We start from the raw sequence: 15605 nt of genomic DNA on the forward strand, positions 1-15605 counted from the left end.
TAATATATCTGAAGAAGAAGTAAAGGCAAAATGCCTGGAAAAAATCAAGAAGGAATTTTTTGAGGCATTTGATGATAAATCCATGAAATCTGCCTCATCCCAACAATCTTCATCAAATACTCCTGAGAATACAAACAATCCTTATGAATGTTTGGCAGGAGAAGCCCAAGATCCAAATGAAGATCTAGAAGTTCAGAATACCCCTACTCCAATGGAGGAAATATGGCAAACAATTCTTACCAGAAGACCTGGAAAAAAGGGAGCAGTAAAATCTGTCCCACAAACAGAGAAAGGAAAGACAGTGGTCACGTCAAGCTCTGGATAGTACACCCGTGAAGAAATCACTTCACCGACACTTTTGGTGCATAGTGAACAAATGATGGGTTCACCGACAGCCTGATTCTGTCTTGTCACTTTTTACCCCTGGTTTTGTAAATCTGTGTGCACCCCTGGTTTTGTAAATCTGTGTGCACCCCTGGTTTTGTAAATCTGTGTGCACCCCTGGTTTTGTAAATCCATGGTATTGTAAGAGTGGTTTCTAGGTTATTTCCCCTATAAAAGCCATCCTTGGGGTATGTCCAAGGCAGGCGAAAAAAAAATATGAAATGAAGCACTTTTTCCTTCAATCCTCTGTGTTTTCATCCTCCTTCTTCCGCATCTGAGTTTATTTAGAAGCTCCTTTTGGAAGCTCCTCCCCTCTCCTTTTGATCCCTCTCCTAGAAAATGAAAAAAAAGAGACTCAGATATCTTTTCCGGAAACTCAGGAATCAAATGATCTTCCTGAATACTTAAACATATTGAATCAAATAACATACCAAAAATGGTATATAAAGATAAACTTAGTAATCAATAAGGATTTTGTATTAGAAAATGCTAAGGCATTAATAGATAGTGGTGCAGATATGAACTGCATCCAAGAAGGACTTATCCCAACAACTTATTTCCAAAAAACAGTACAGACACTAACTGCAGCTGGAGGAAATAAGTTATCAATTAAATATAAAATACCAAAAGCACACATTTGCAATCAAGATGTTTGTATTGAAACATCTTTTATTTTAATAAAAAACTTAACACAAGATATCATTCTAGGAACTCCTTTCCTTAATGATATCATGCCAATCACTAAAATAGATAACACTGGAATCTATGCAGAAAACCAAGGAAAGAAGCTAATATTTCCATTTATAACAGATCCGCACACTAAAATGATAAATGAAATCAAGGACATCCTTATGAAAAAGGAAAATCAATTAAACTTTCTAAAGGAGGAAGTAGACTTTTATAATATAGAAGAAAAATTGAAAGATCCTTATAATCAAAATAGGATCAAAATAATAGAAAAGCAATTCAAAAATGAAATTTGCAATGAATTACCCAATGCTTTTTGGAATAGAAAAAGTCATCAGGTCAGTCTACCTTATGAAGAATCCTTTAAGGAACAAGATATTCCCACTAAGGCTAGGCCAACACAAATGAATCAAGAATATCTCAAATTATGCAAAAAAGAGATAGAAACACTTCTCAATAGAAGGCTAATAAGAAAATCTTCTTCTCCTTGGAGTTGTACTGCTTTTTATGTCAATAAAAATGCAGAAAAGGAAAGAGGAAGTCCGAGGTTAGTAATCAATTACAAACCTTTGAATAGAGTATTAAAATGGATAAGGTATCCCTTACCAAATAAAAAAGATTTGTTAGATAGATTAAATAAGGCAACTATCTTTTCAAAATTTGACCTAAAATCAGGCTATTGGCAAATTCAGATCAAAGAATCAGATAGATACAAAACTGCTTTTACAGTACCATTTGGTCATTATGAATGGAACGTAATGCCCTTTGGATTAAAAAATGCACCCTCTGAATTTCAGAGAATTATGCATGAAATTTTCCATGACATATCATACATAATTGTGTATATAGATGATGTCTTAATATTTTCTCAAACATTTGAAGATCACATCAAACATCTTAAACATTTTAAGATGGTAGCCCATAAAAATGGATTAGTTATATCCGAAAAGAAAATGAGCTTATTTCAAACCAAGATAAGGTTCTTAGGACACTATATTTCTCAAGGGAAGATAATTCCTATTGAAAGAAGCATTGAATTTGCATCTAAATTTCCAGATGAAATAATTGATGTTAAACAACTTCAAAGATTTTTGGGAAGTTTGAACTACATATCTGATTATTACAAGAATCTGGCAGAGGATACTGCTCTTTTGTATAAAAGACTTAATAAAAGACCGATTCCTTGGAGTGACTTGCATACCAAACAGGTAAGAAAAATCAAGTCAAAGGTAAAAAGTTTACCTTGCTTAGCACTAGCTAATCCTAATTGGTTTAAAATTGTCGAAACTGATGCATCTGATATCGGATATGGAGGAATCCTAAAGCAATTAGATCCTAATAATGGCAAAGAAATCCTTGTCAGGTTTGTCTCTGGAAAATGGAATCCTACTCAAAGTAAGTATTCTACTATTAAGAAAGAGATGCTTTCCATAGTTAAATGCATTTTAAAATTCCAGAGTGATCTGCTAAATCAACAATTTTTGTTGAGAATAGACTGCACAGCAGCAAAGCAGATCATTGAGAAAGATATAAAAAATTTGGTATCCAAGCAAATTTTTGCTGGATGGCAGGCACAATTGTCTGTTTTCGATTTTAATATTGAATATATTAAATCAAAAGAGAATTCTCTTCCAGATTTCTTAACACGTGAATTTTTACAGGGATGATTCCTCTCAGAGGAACATACGCTCGAGGAAGAAATTCTTCTCGAGGAATCAGGGGACGCAGTGCCAATGCACTTCCCATGAATACAGCTAATTTCCTGTTTCATAGACAGCCAGAAAGGGTACCACAAATGGTGGACCTAGCAACCTACTTGGGGCAACAAAAACAAAAGCAGGTTGAACAGCAAAATGCTGCAAGAGAAAATCTCTCTTCTTCATCCTCATCTAAACCGACGATGAAAGAGGTGCTTCAAGAAAGTACTATTGACACCTCATTCTTGCAAAATAGTTGCGAGACCATTATAATGTACCTCGGTCCAAGTGACATTGAGCAAATGGAAGACCCATGGTGCATTCGTCAAAAATATTTTGATGAGCAAGGATATCCTTCAATGAATGACAAGGACAGACAGATAATGGAGAAATTATTGCTCCTTACTGAATCTGTGGAAATTAATCATAATTTCCATAATAATAATATAACTAATTATATCAATTATAGTAAATGTACTATTTGCAGGATCATGCAGCCACAAGAATGGGGATTGGATCCCAACAGACCAATCATGATAACCAAATATGGTTATGAAATCATGGCGACATACTGGGACTACGTCGAGGCTTTCACTAACCTATTTTTCTATGAAAATCCCAAGAGAAAACACTCTTGGTTTCTGCAGGTACATCCTGATGTTCTGGCCAAACCCATTCCGGGTTGGTTCAACAAATGGTGGACATTCTTCGGCCCTGACTTAAGAATATTACCTAAAGAATTACTCAATCTTTTTGAAGAATGGGTGGATACCCATCCAGTTATTAATAAAATGACTGATGATCAGATCTGTACTGCTACCTGTCCTATGATGTATTTCATAGAGAACAAGATTCCTTGGATCTGGAAATGGACCTTATCTACTGGATTCGACTCCAACAATATTCCAGTTTTAAAGAGAAATGCCCTCTACAAATGGTGGGTAGGAATGCCCAACGACAAATTAGATGGTATAATAACTACCATCAAAGAAAATATTCAGGTCTATAAGGAGAAAAAAATATTTGGATCTCCTCAACAATCCAGTACCAATGATGATAACTTCTTTATGTCCATGAAACATACATTAAGCAGGAGATATCCTAATATATCTGAAGAAGAAGTAAAGGCAAAATGCCTGGAAAAAATCAAGAAGGAATTTTTTGAGGCATTTGATGATAAATCCATGAAATCTGCCTCATCCCAACAATCTTCATCAAATACTCCTGAGAATACAAACAATCCTTATGAATGTTTGGCAGGAGAAGCCCAAGATCCAAATGAAGATCTAGAAGTTCAGAATACCCCTACTCCAATGGAGGAAATATGGCAAACAATTCTTACCAGAAGACCTGGAAAAAAGGGAGCAGTAAAATCTGTCCCACAAACAGAGAAAGGAAAGACAGTGGTCACGTCAAGCTCTGGATAGTACACCCGTGAAGAAATCACTTCACCGACACTTTTGGTGCATAGTGAACAAATGATGGGTTCACCGACAGCCTGATTCTGTCTTGTCACTTTTTACCCCTGGTTTTGTAAATCTGTGTGCACCCCTGGTTTTGTAAATCTGTGTGCACCCCTGGTTTTGTAAATCTGTGTGCACCCCTGGTTTTGTAAATCCATGGTATTGTAAGAGTGGTTTCTAGGTTATTTCCCCTATAAAAGCCATCCTTGGGGTATGTCCAAGGCAGGCGAAAAAAAAAATATGAAATGAAGCACTTTTTCCTTCAATCCTCTGTGTTTTCATCCTCCTTCTTCCGCATCTGAGTTTATTTAGAAGCTCCTTTTGGAAGCTCCTCCCCTCTCCTTTTGCCCTCTCCTTTTGATCCCTCTCCTTTTGGAGAAAAAAATATTTGGATCTCCTCAACAATCCAGTACCAATGATGATAACTTCTTTATGTCCATGAAACATACATTAAGCAGGAGATATCCTAATATATCTGAAGAAGAAGTAAAGGCAAAATGCCTGGAAAAAATCAAGAAGGAATTTTTTGAGGCATTTGATGATAAATCCATGAAATCTGCCTCATCCCAACAATCTTCATCAAATACTCCTGAGAATACAAACAATCCTTATGAATGTTTGGCAGGAGAAGCCCAAGATCCAAATGAAGATCTAGAAGTTCAGAATACCCCTACTCCAATGGAGGAAATATGGCAAACAATTCTTACCAGAAGACCTGGAAAAAAGGGAGCAGTAAAATCTGTCCCACAAACAGAGAAAGGAAAGACAGTGGTCACGTCAAGCTCTGGATAGTACACCCGTGAAGAAATCACTTCACCGACACTTTTGGTGCATAGTGAACAAATGATGGGTTCACCGACAGCCTGATTCTGTCTTGTCACTTTTTACCCCTGGTTTTGTAAATCTGTGTGCACCCCTGGTTTTGTAAATCTGTGTGCACCCCTGGTTTTGTAAATCTGTGTGCACCCCTGGTTTTGTAAATCCATGGTATTGTAAGAGTGGTTTCTAGGTTATTTCCCCTATAAAAGCCATCCTTGGGGTATGTCCAAGGCAGGCGAAAAAAAAAATATGAAATGAAGCACTTTTTCCTTCAATCCTCTGTGTTTTCATCCTCCTTCTTCCGCATCTGAGTTTATTTAGAAGCTCCTTTTGGAAGCTCCTCCCCTCTCCTTTTGATCCCTCTCCTTTTGGTATCAGAGCCAAGTTGGCATTCTCAGTTCATTAGCCCCGAACCCAAGAGGGAGGCTACTGGTAGTACCTCGGGTCGGTAATCTGTAGGCAACTATCTATAGTAAGGGTATTAGGCCGAGACATAAGCGCCGGGGAAAAGTCTCGGTAAGCCAACCTTACTTAGGTAGGGAACTGAGCATAGCCAGAATGGCTGGCTAAGCTGTTGGTGGAAGGAGCATATGGAGGTATAATATCCAGACCCTAGAACTCTTTACCTTATGCTTTTCCATAATTATTAGACTTTAGTTATTTTACATGTCTTATAATCTAGTCTCATGCTGAGTTAATATCATAGTTGAGTGATGGTCCGTAGGAAGGCCATTTGTACCCGTTGATGCCGGGATGGCGAGTTAGGGTGTTCAGGCCGCATCCGTGAGGGACTTATAGACTAAAACTCAGATATGGTATTAAACTTAGCAAGATTGATAAGATTTAAAAGACAAAGTCCTGTGATAGGATAAATAATTCAAAGTCTAGTAATTATAGAAGAAAGCATATGATAAAGAGATCTAAGATCAATGATATTATATATCCATATCTCCTATCTGCCATTCTGCTAAAATTATGGAAACCCCTTCCATACATAAACAAGATAATCATCTTGTGAAAAATGCTCAGCTAATTGAATATCCAAAATCAATGGATGATATTAATAATTGGACAATTCCAAAAATATCACCTAATGAAATTTATCATATAGGTATGTGGGATTTTAGTTCAAAAATGATAATAAAAACGATTGAACAAACGTTCCAAATAGATGGAACCCCTCAAACCCTTAAATTACTAAGGAAAGAGGATATTGAAAAATACAAGAAGAAGTACCAATTCCTACATATAGGAATGATTCAAGTAGCTTTCAAACCATTGACCTTATTAGGAAATAATACTAGTTTAATGTCAACCATCAGAGATGGAAGATGTAATTTATTTAAAGAATCTTTGGCGGCAGTAGTAGAAACTAGTCTGTGCCATGGACCAGTATATTTTAACTGTGTTCCAAACCTTAGTCTGTCTTTGACAGATACCAATTTATATGAAGCTTTAAAATTAAACATAATAACATCTGGCTATGATTTTATTCCAGGATCTGAAGTAATAGCAATAAGCTATAGACTCCATTTTAAGGTATTAAACACCTTAGCACCTAAAAACATAATAGATACCCAAAAGGGTCAAACAACTCTAGTATATACAAATCTAGAAACAACCAGGAATCCCAACAACTTATTTCCAAAAAACAGTACAGACACTAACTGCAGCTGGAGGAAATAAGTTATCAATTAAATATAAAATACCAAAAGCACACATTTGCAATCAAGATGTTTGTATTGAAACATCTTTTATTTTAATAAAAAACTTAACACAAGATATCATTCTAGGAACTCCTTTCCTTAATGATATCATGCCAATCACTAAAATAGATAACACTGGAATCTATGCAGAAAACCAAGGAAAGAAGCTAATATTTCCATTTATAACAGATCCGCACACTAAAATGATAAATGAAATCAAGGACATCCTTATGAAAAAGGAAAATCAATTAAACTTTCTAAAGGAGGAAGTAGACTTTTATAATATAGAAGAAAAATTGAAAGATCCTTATAATCAAAATAGGATCAAAATAATAGAAAAGCAATTCAAAAATGAAATTTGCAATGAATTACCCAATGCTTTTTGGAATAGAAAAAGTCATCAGGTCAGTCTACCTTATGAAGAATCCTTTAAGGAACAAGATATTCCCACTAAGGCTAGGCCAACACAAATGAATCAAGAATATCTCAAATTATGCAAAAAAGAGATAGAAACACTTCTCAATAGAAGGCTAATAAGAAAATCTTCTTCTCCTTGGAGTTGTACTGCTTTTTATGTCAATAAAAATGCAGAAAAGGAAAGAGGAAGTCCGAGGTTAGTAATCAATTACAAACCTTTGAATAGAGTATTAAAATGGATAAGGTATCCCTTACCAAATAAAAAAGATTTGTTAGATAGATTAAATAAGGCAACTATCTTTTCAAAATTTGACCTAAAATCAGGCTATTGGCAAATTCAGATCAAAGAATCAGATAGATACAAAACTGCTTTTACAGTACCATTTGGTCATTATGAATGGAACGTAATGCCCTTTGGATTAAAAAATGCACCCTCTGAATTTCAGAGAATTATGCATGAAATTTTCCATGACATATCATACATAATTGTGTATATAGATGATGTCTTAATATTTTCTCAAACATTTGAAGATCACATCAAACATCTTAAACATTTTAAGATGGTAGCCCATAAAAATGGATTAGTTATATCCGAAAAGAAAATGAGCTTATTTCAAACCAAGATAAGGTTCTTAGGACACTATATTTCTCAAGGGAAGATAATTCCTATTGAAAGAAGCATTGAATTTGCATCTAAATTTCCAGATGAAATAATTGATGTTAAACAACTTCAAAGATTTTTGGGAAGTTTGAACTACATATCTGATTATTACAAGAATCTGGCAGAGGATACTGCTCTTTTGTATAAAAGACTTAATAAAAGACCGATTCCTTGGAGTGACTTGCATACCAAACAGGTAAGAAAAATCAAGTCAAAGGTAAAAAGTTTACCTTGCTTAGCACTAGCTAATCCTAATTGGTTTAAAATTGTCGAAACTGATGCATCTGATATCGGATATGGAGGAATCCTAAAGCAATTAGATCCTAATAATGGCAAAGAAATCCTTGTCAGGTTTGTCTCTGGAAAATGGAATCCTACTCAAAGTAAGTATTCTACTATTAAGAAAGAGATGCTTTCCATAGTTAAATGCATTTTAAAATTCCAGAGTGATCTGCTAAATCAACAATTTTTGTTGAGAATAGACTGCACAGCAGCAAAGCAGATCATTGAGAAAGATATAAAAAATTTGGTATCCAAAAGGAGAGGGGAGGAGCTTCCAAAAGGAGCTTCTAAATAAACTCAGATGCGGAAGAAGGAGGATGAAAACACAGAGGATTGAAGGAAAAAGTGCTTCATTTCATATTTTTTTTTCGCCTGCCTTGGACATACCCCAAGGATGGCTTTTATAGGGGAAATAACCTAGAAACCACTCTTACAATACCATGGATTTACAAAACCAGGGGTGCACACAGATTTACAAAACCAGGGGTGCACACAGATTTACAAAACCAGGGGTGCACACAGATTTACAAAACCAGGGGTAAAAAGTGACAAGACAGAATCAGGCTGTCGGTGAACCCATCATTTGTTCACTATGCACCAAAAGTGTCGGTGAAGTGATTTCTTCACGGGTGTACTATCCAGAGCTTGACGTGACCACTGTCTTTCCTTTCTCTGTTTGTGGGACAGATTTTACTGCTCCCTTTTTTCCAGGTCTTCTGGTAAGAATTGTTTGCCATATTTCCTCCATTGGAGTAGGGGTATTCTGAACTTCTAGATCTTCATTTGGATCTTGGGCTTCTCCTGCCAAACATTCATAAGGATTGTTTGTATTCTCAGGAGTATTTGATGAAGATTGTTGGGATGAGGCAGATTTCATGGATTTATCATCAAATGCCTCAAAAAATTCCTTCTTGATTTTTTCCAGGCATTTTGCCTTTACTTCTTCTTCAGATATATTAGGATATCTCCTGCTTAATGTATGTTTCATGGACATAAAGAAGTTATCATCATTGGTACTGGATTGTTGAGGAGATCCAAATATTTTTTTCTCCTTATAGACCTGAATATTTTCTTTGATGGTAGTTATTATACCATCTAATTTGTCGTTGGGCATTCCTACCCACCATTTGTAGAGGGCATTTCTCTTTAAAACTGGAATATTGTTGGAGTCGAATCCAGTAGATAAGGTCCATTTCCAGATCCAAGGAATCTTGTTCTCTATGAAATACATCATAGGACAGGTAGCAGTACAGATCTGATCATCAGTCATTTTATTAATAACTGGATGGGTATCCACCCATTCTTCAAAAAGATTGAGTAATTCTTTAGGTAATATTCTTAAGTCAGGGCCGAAGAATGTCCACCATTTGTTGAACCAACCCGGAATGGGTTTGGCCAGAACATCAGGATGTACCTGCAGAAACCAAGAGTGTTTTCTCTTGGGATTTTCATAGAAAAATAGGTTAGTGAAAGCCTCGACGTAGTCCCAGTATGTCGCCATGATTTCATAACCATATTTGGTTATCATGATTGGTCTGTTGGGATCCAATCCCCATTCTTGTGGCTGCATGATCCTGCAAATAGTACATTTACTATAATTGATATAATTAGTTATATTATTATTATGGAAATTATGATTAATTTCCACAGATTCAGTAAGGAGCAATAATTTCTCCATTATCTGTCTGTCCTTGTCATTCATTGAAGGATATCCTTGCTCATCAAAATATTTTTGACGAATGCACCATGGGTCTTCCATTTGCTCAATGTCACTTGGACCGAGGTACATTATAATGGTCTCGCAACTATTTTGCAAGAATGAGGTGTCAATAGTACTTTCTTGAAGCACCTCTTTCATCGTCGGTTTAGATGAGGATGAAGAAGAGAGATTTTCTCTTGCAGCATTTTGCTGTTCAACCTGCTTTTGTTTTTGTTGCCCCAAGTAGGTTGCTAGGTCCACCATTTGTGGTACCCTTTCTGGCTGTCTATGAAACAGGAAATTAGCTGTATTCATGGGAAGTGCATTGGCACTGCGTCCCCTGATTCCTCGAGAAGAATTTCTTCCTCGAGCGTATGTTCCTCTGAGAGGAATCATCCCTGTAAAAATTCACGTGTTAAGAAATCTGGAAGAGAATTCTCTTTTGATTTAATATATTCAATATTAAAATCGAAAACAGACAATTGTGCCTGCCATCCAGCAAAAATTTGCTTGGATACCAAATTTTTTATATCTTTCTCAATGATCTGCTTTGCTGCTGTGCAGTCTATTCTCAACAAAAATTGTTGATTTAGCAGATCACTCTGGAATTTTAAAATGCATTTAACTATGGAAAGCATCTCTTTCTTAATAGTAGAATACTTACTTTGAGTAGGATTCCATTTTCCAGAGACAAACCTGACAAGGATTTCTTTGCCATTATTAGGATCTAATTGCTTTAGGATTCCTCCATATCCGATATCAGATGCATCAGTTTCGACAATTTTAAACCAATTAGGATTAGCTAGTGCTAAGCAAGGTAAACTTTTTACCTTTGACTTGATTTTTCTTACCTGTTTGGTATGCAAGTCACTCCAAGGAATCGGTCTTTTATTAAGTCTTTTATACAAAAGAGCAGTATCCTCTGCCAGATTCTTGTAATAATCAGATATGTAGTTCAAACTTCCCAAAAATCTTTGAAGTTGTTTAACATCAATTATTTCATCTGGAAATTTAGATGCAAATTCAATGCTTCTTTCAATAGGAATTATCTTCCCTTGAGAAATATAGTGTCCTAAGAACCTTATCTTGGTTTGAAATAAGCTCATTTTCTTTTCGGATATAACTAATCCATTTTTATGGGCTACCATCTTAAAATGTTTAAGATGTTTGATGTGATCTTCAAATGTTTGAGAAAATATTAAGACATCATCTATATACACAATTATGTATGATATGTCATGGAAAATTTCATGCATAATTCTCTGAAATTCAGAGGGTGCATTTTTTAATCCAAAGGGCATTACGTTCCATTCATAATGACCAAATGGTACTGTAAAAGCAGTTTTGTATCTATCTGATTCTTTGATCTGAATTTGCCAATAGCCTGATTTTAGGTCAAATTTTGAAAAGATAGTTGCCTTATTTAATCTATCTAACAAATCTTTTTTATTTGGTAAGGGATACCTTATCCATTTTAATACTCTATTCAAAGGTTTGTAATTGATTACTAACCTCGGACTTCCTCTTTCCTTTTCTGCATTTTTATTGACATAAAAAGCAGTACAACTCCAAGGAGAAGAAGATTTTCTTATTAGCCTTCTATTGAGAAGTGTTTCTATCTCTTTTTTGCATAATTTGAGATATTCTTGATTCATTTGTGTTGGCCTAGCCTTAGTGGGAATATCTTGTTCCTTAAAGGATTCTTCATAAGGTAGACTGACCTGATGACTTTTTCTATTCCAAAAAGCATTGGGTAATTCATTGCAAATTTCATTTTTGAATTGCTTTTCTATTATTTTGATCCTATTTTGATTATAAGGATCTTTCAATTTTTCTTCTATATTATAAAAGTCTACTTCCTCCTTTAGAAAGTTTAATTGATTTTCCTTTTTCATAAGGATGTCCTTGATTTCATTTATCATTTTAGTGTGCGGATCTGTTATAAATGGAAATATTAGCTTCTTTCCTTGGTTTTCTGCATAGATTCCAGTGTTATCTATTTTAGTGATTGGCATGATATCATTAAGGAAAGGAGTTCCTAGAATGATATCTTGTGTTAAGTTTTTTATTAAAATAAAAGATGTTTCAATACAAACATCTTGATTGCAAATGTGTGCTTTTGGTATTTTATATTTAATTGATAACTTATTTCCTCCAGCTGCAGTTAGTGTCTGTACTGTTTTTTGGAAATAAGTTGTTGGGATAAGTCCTTCTTGGATGCAGTTCATATCTGCACCACTATCTATTAATGCCTTAGCATTTTCTAATACAAAATCCTTATTGATTACTAAGTTTATCTTTATATACCATTTTTGGTATGTTATTTGATTCAATATGTTTAAGTATTCAGGAAGATCATTTGATTCCTGAGTTTCCGGAAAAGATATCTGAGTCTCTTTTTTTTCATTTTCTAGGCTAGATATTCTAACCTTGAATTCCTTATTTTCATGTTTTAACATAGATATTTCTATTTTTAATTGGTTTATCTCATATTTCAAGTCTTGTAAGGAAGCAGGTTTTTCTTTTATTCTAGAATGATTAAATCTATTCATTACTTCCTGAAATTGATATCCTTTATTGGGTAATATCAACTTTGATGATTCCCTGTTGTTTGGGTTCTTTTCTATTAAAAATTCTAGTAGCTGTCTTTTAACATTATGATCAGTAACCTGATCTATGATCTTTAATATTTCCTCCTGACTATTTGTCAGTACATTTAATGATTTCATTCCCACCAAAGATTTCCAATAATCTTTGTTATATTGAACTATATTACATTGACATTCTTTTCCTGATCTTATTTGTTCTTCTGCTGATGAAGATATAACTTCATTGATCTCATCTTCCGATGAACTTGAATAGTTACTATCTTCTTCTGAAGATGAATTTATCATAAGTTTCATTAACTGATTTTTCAGATTTTCATCTACTTCCAAGGAATCAATTTTCCTTCTCATTGAACATCGATTAGCATAATGTCCAAATCTACCACACCTATAACATTTAGGATCTTCTTTAATAATCCTTTTTTTCTTCTTTTTCTTAACAGCCTGTTTTTCTTGCTGTTGTTGCTTTTTCTTAAAGTACCTTCTTTGTTTATATGCTTTATACTCTTTACGAGGTGTTTTGTGTACATATTTTTTGTACTTTCTTTTCTTTTTCTTAGATCCTTCTGGTTTTTCTTGCATGTCATATGCAAACTGGTGACAGAAATCACCTAATTGGTGTTTTTCTGTTTGTGATTGTTTCTTAATTTGTTTTTTAAGCTTTAGATCATTGCATATATTTAAACCTTCTTGAACACATACTCCTATGATTTGTCCATAAGTGTAGTGGTCATAGTTGATGTTTATTCCACCTTGTCTTTCTCTTAAAGTCTTTTTGACTCTTGCAGCAAATAAATATGGTAATCCATCTATGAATTTAGATTTCCATAATTCTGTATTAGGATCACCTACTTGGAATACTCTAGTCATAAAGGTATCTTTATACCATCTAAAATGTGTTAAAGTTGGACATTTTAGGTTAAGTAGTAGAGTTCTCATTGAATCTCCATCTTTTAATTCTAATCCTACAAAGTGTTGGATTATGGTAACACACAGTGTATATACTGCATCTTGTTCAGTATCTATTCCTGGAGTGCCACTGCTAGTTGGCCTATCTGGCTCTACTTTTATAGTTTTTATATGTCCCAAAATTTCATTCTTTTGGTTTTCATTTAAATATCCCTGCCACCATCCTTTTAACTGACCTATAAACCCTGCTATTATAAATTTAACAATTTCATGATCAGTATTTCCATTTTGCTGGCAGATTGTTGAATACATCATTATTCTATGTATTACATCTAAGATTTGTTTATCAGACATTCCATCTATGTTCCATTCATAGATGTGTTTTCCAGAATAAGAATTCTGATATGGTTCTCGTTCTTCATGTAGTACATCTAATGGAGAAGGCCGTTTATAGTAATATTTTTCTAGTGGCCTAGGCTCATACCTAATAGGATTAATATTTAATTCATTCATTTGCTCTTCAAATTTTTCTAGGTCTAGAATATTTTCTTCTGGTAATTCTTCATCTGAATTTATTTGAAGATTCTGTTCAATCATAGTGCATAAGTCTTCCGAACTACTTTCATTTGTCTGTTCGCTATCAGGGTTAGTCCTAGAATTTCTATTGACTACTCCTATGTGAAATCCTTTTAGTCTTTCTTCAAGGACTTTGATAAATTCTGCATTTGGTTTTTGTAATTTAAAGTTTTTTACTTCTGGTGGAGGCTGAATAACCGGAGTCATTGGTTCCTTATTTTTCTCAGGGTTTTCCTTTAATTTTTTTAGAATCTGGATATCTCTTTCCATATTCTTTTGTATTTCATTTAATTTTTTCTCTAGCTGTAATAATTCCGTTCCTATGCAATGTAAGTATGCATTTGTATAATTTTGTGCTCTAATAAGAGTATTTAATTCTCTTATTGTAACATGTGAATGTTCCATCTTACTTAAGTTGGAATAAGCCATTGCTTCAGTTGATTGAAGTTTTAACATTTGTTGTGGAGGAAAAGGTGAATTTATTATTTCATCCTGTATAGTTGTCCATGTTTTCTGGAGAACCGCGATTTCTTGGTTTTTTTCATTTGCATAAAATTTTAAAAACCAAGGGGTAAAATATTCTATCTTTTGATAGTATTCTAATTCCTCATAATATTTATTTTTATAATATACTAATTCTAATGGAGAAAATTTTCCCAAATACCATACTCTAAATAGTTTATTCCTTTCTGACTGAAACTCTTCATTGAGTTTTCTTCTTATATAACTTCCTTGGGTGTAATCCATTAAATATGAAAACTCATTTCTGATCGAGTAGGAGATTCCTTACTCTTATAAATTCCATAGGGAATATTATTTTTACTTATATTTATTTCTTCTACAACATTTGTCTCATTGTTTCTAGTTCTGGAAGTAGAAGGCCTTGTATCTAGACTTCTACTTGACATTGACCTGCCAATTTCAGGAATTTTGACCTTTCTTGTAGAATTATTAAACATGATTTCTACAGACCCATCAGTCATTTGAATTATTTGGTCTATGTTCGTATTTACTATTGGTGGTGTGGGAATTTCTTCTTCCAATGACCAGGATTCTGGAAAGTTTATTTCATTCCATGAGATTAACCTATTTGTGGCTATCCTGGTTGTTTCTAGATTTGTATATACTAGAGTTGTTTGACCCTTTTGGGTATCTATTATGTTTTTAGGTGCTAAGGTGTTTAATACCTTAAAATGGAGTCTATAGCTTATTGCTATTACTTCAGATCCTGGAATAAAATCATAGCCAGATGTTATTATGTTTAATTTTAAAGCTTCATATAAATTGGTATCTGTCAAAGACAGACTAAGGTTTGGAACACAGTTAAAATATACTGGTCCATGGCACAGACTAGTTTCTACTACTGCCGCCAAAGATTCTTTAAATAAATTACATCTTCCATCTCTGATGGTTGACATTAAACTAGTATTATTTCCTAATAAGGTCAATGGTTTGAAAGCTACTTGAATCATTCCTATATGTAGGAATTGGTACTTCTTCTTGTATTTTTCAATATCCTCTTTCCTTAGTAATTTAAGGGTTTGAGGGGTTCCATCTATTTGGAACGTTTGTTCAATCGTTTTTATTATCATTTTTGAACTAAAATCCCACATACCTATATGATAAATTTCATTAGGTGATATTTTTGGAATTGTCCAATTATTAATATCATCCATTGATTTTGGATATTCAATTAGCT

The sequence above is a fragment of the Phoenix dactylifera genome, chromosome 3 (genome assembly GCF_051530095.1).
Source record: "Phoenix dactylifera cultivar Ajwa chromosome 3, Ajwa_hap1_PhDact_Kaust_v1.1, whole genome shotgun sequence".
Classification (NCBI taxonomy): Eukaryota; Viridiplantae; Streptophyta; class Magnoliopsida; order Arecales; family Arecaceae; genus Phoenix; species Phoenix dactylifera.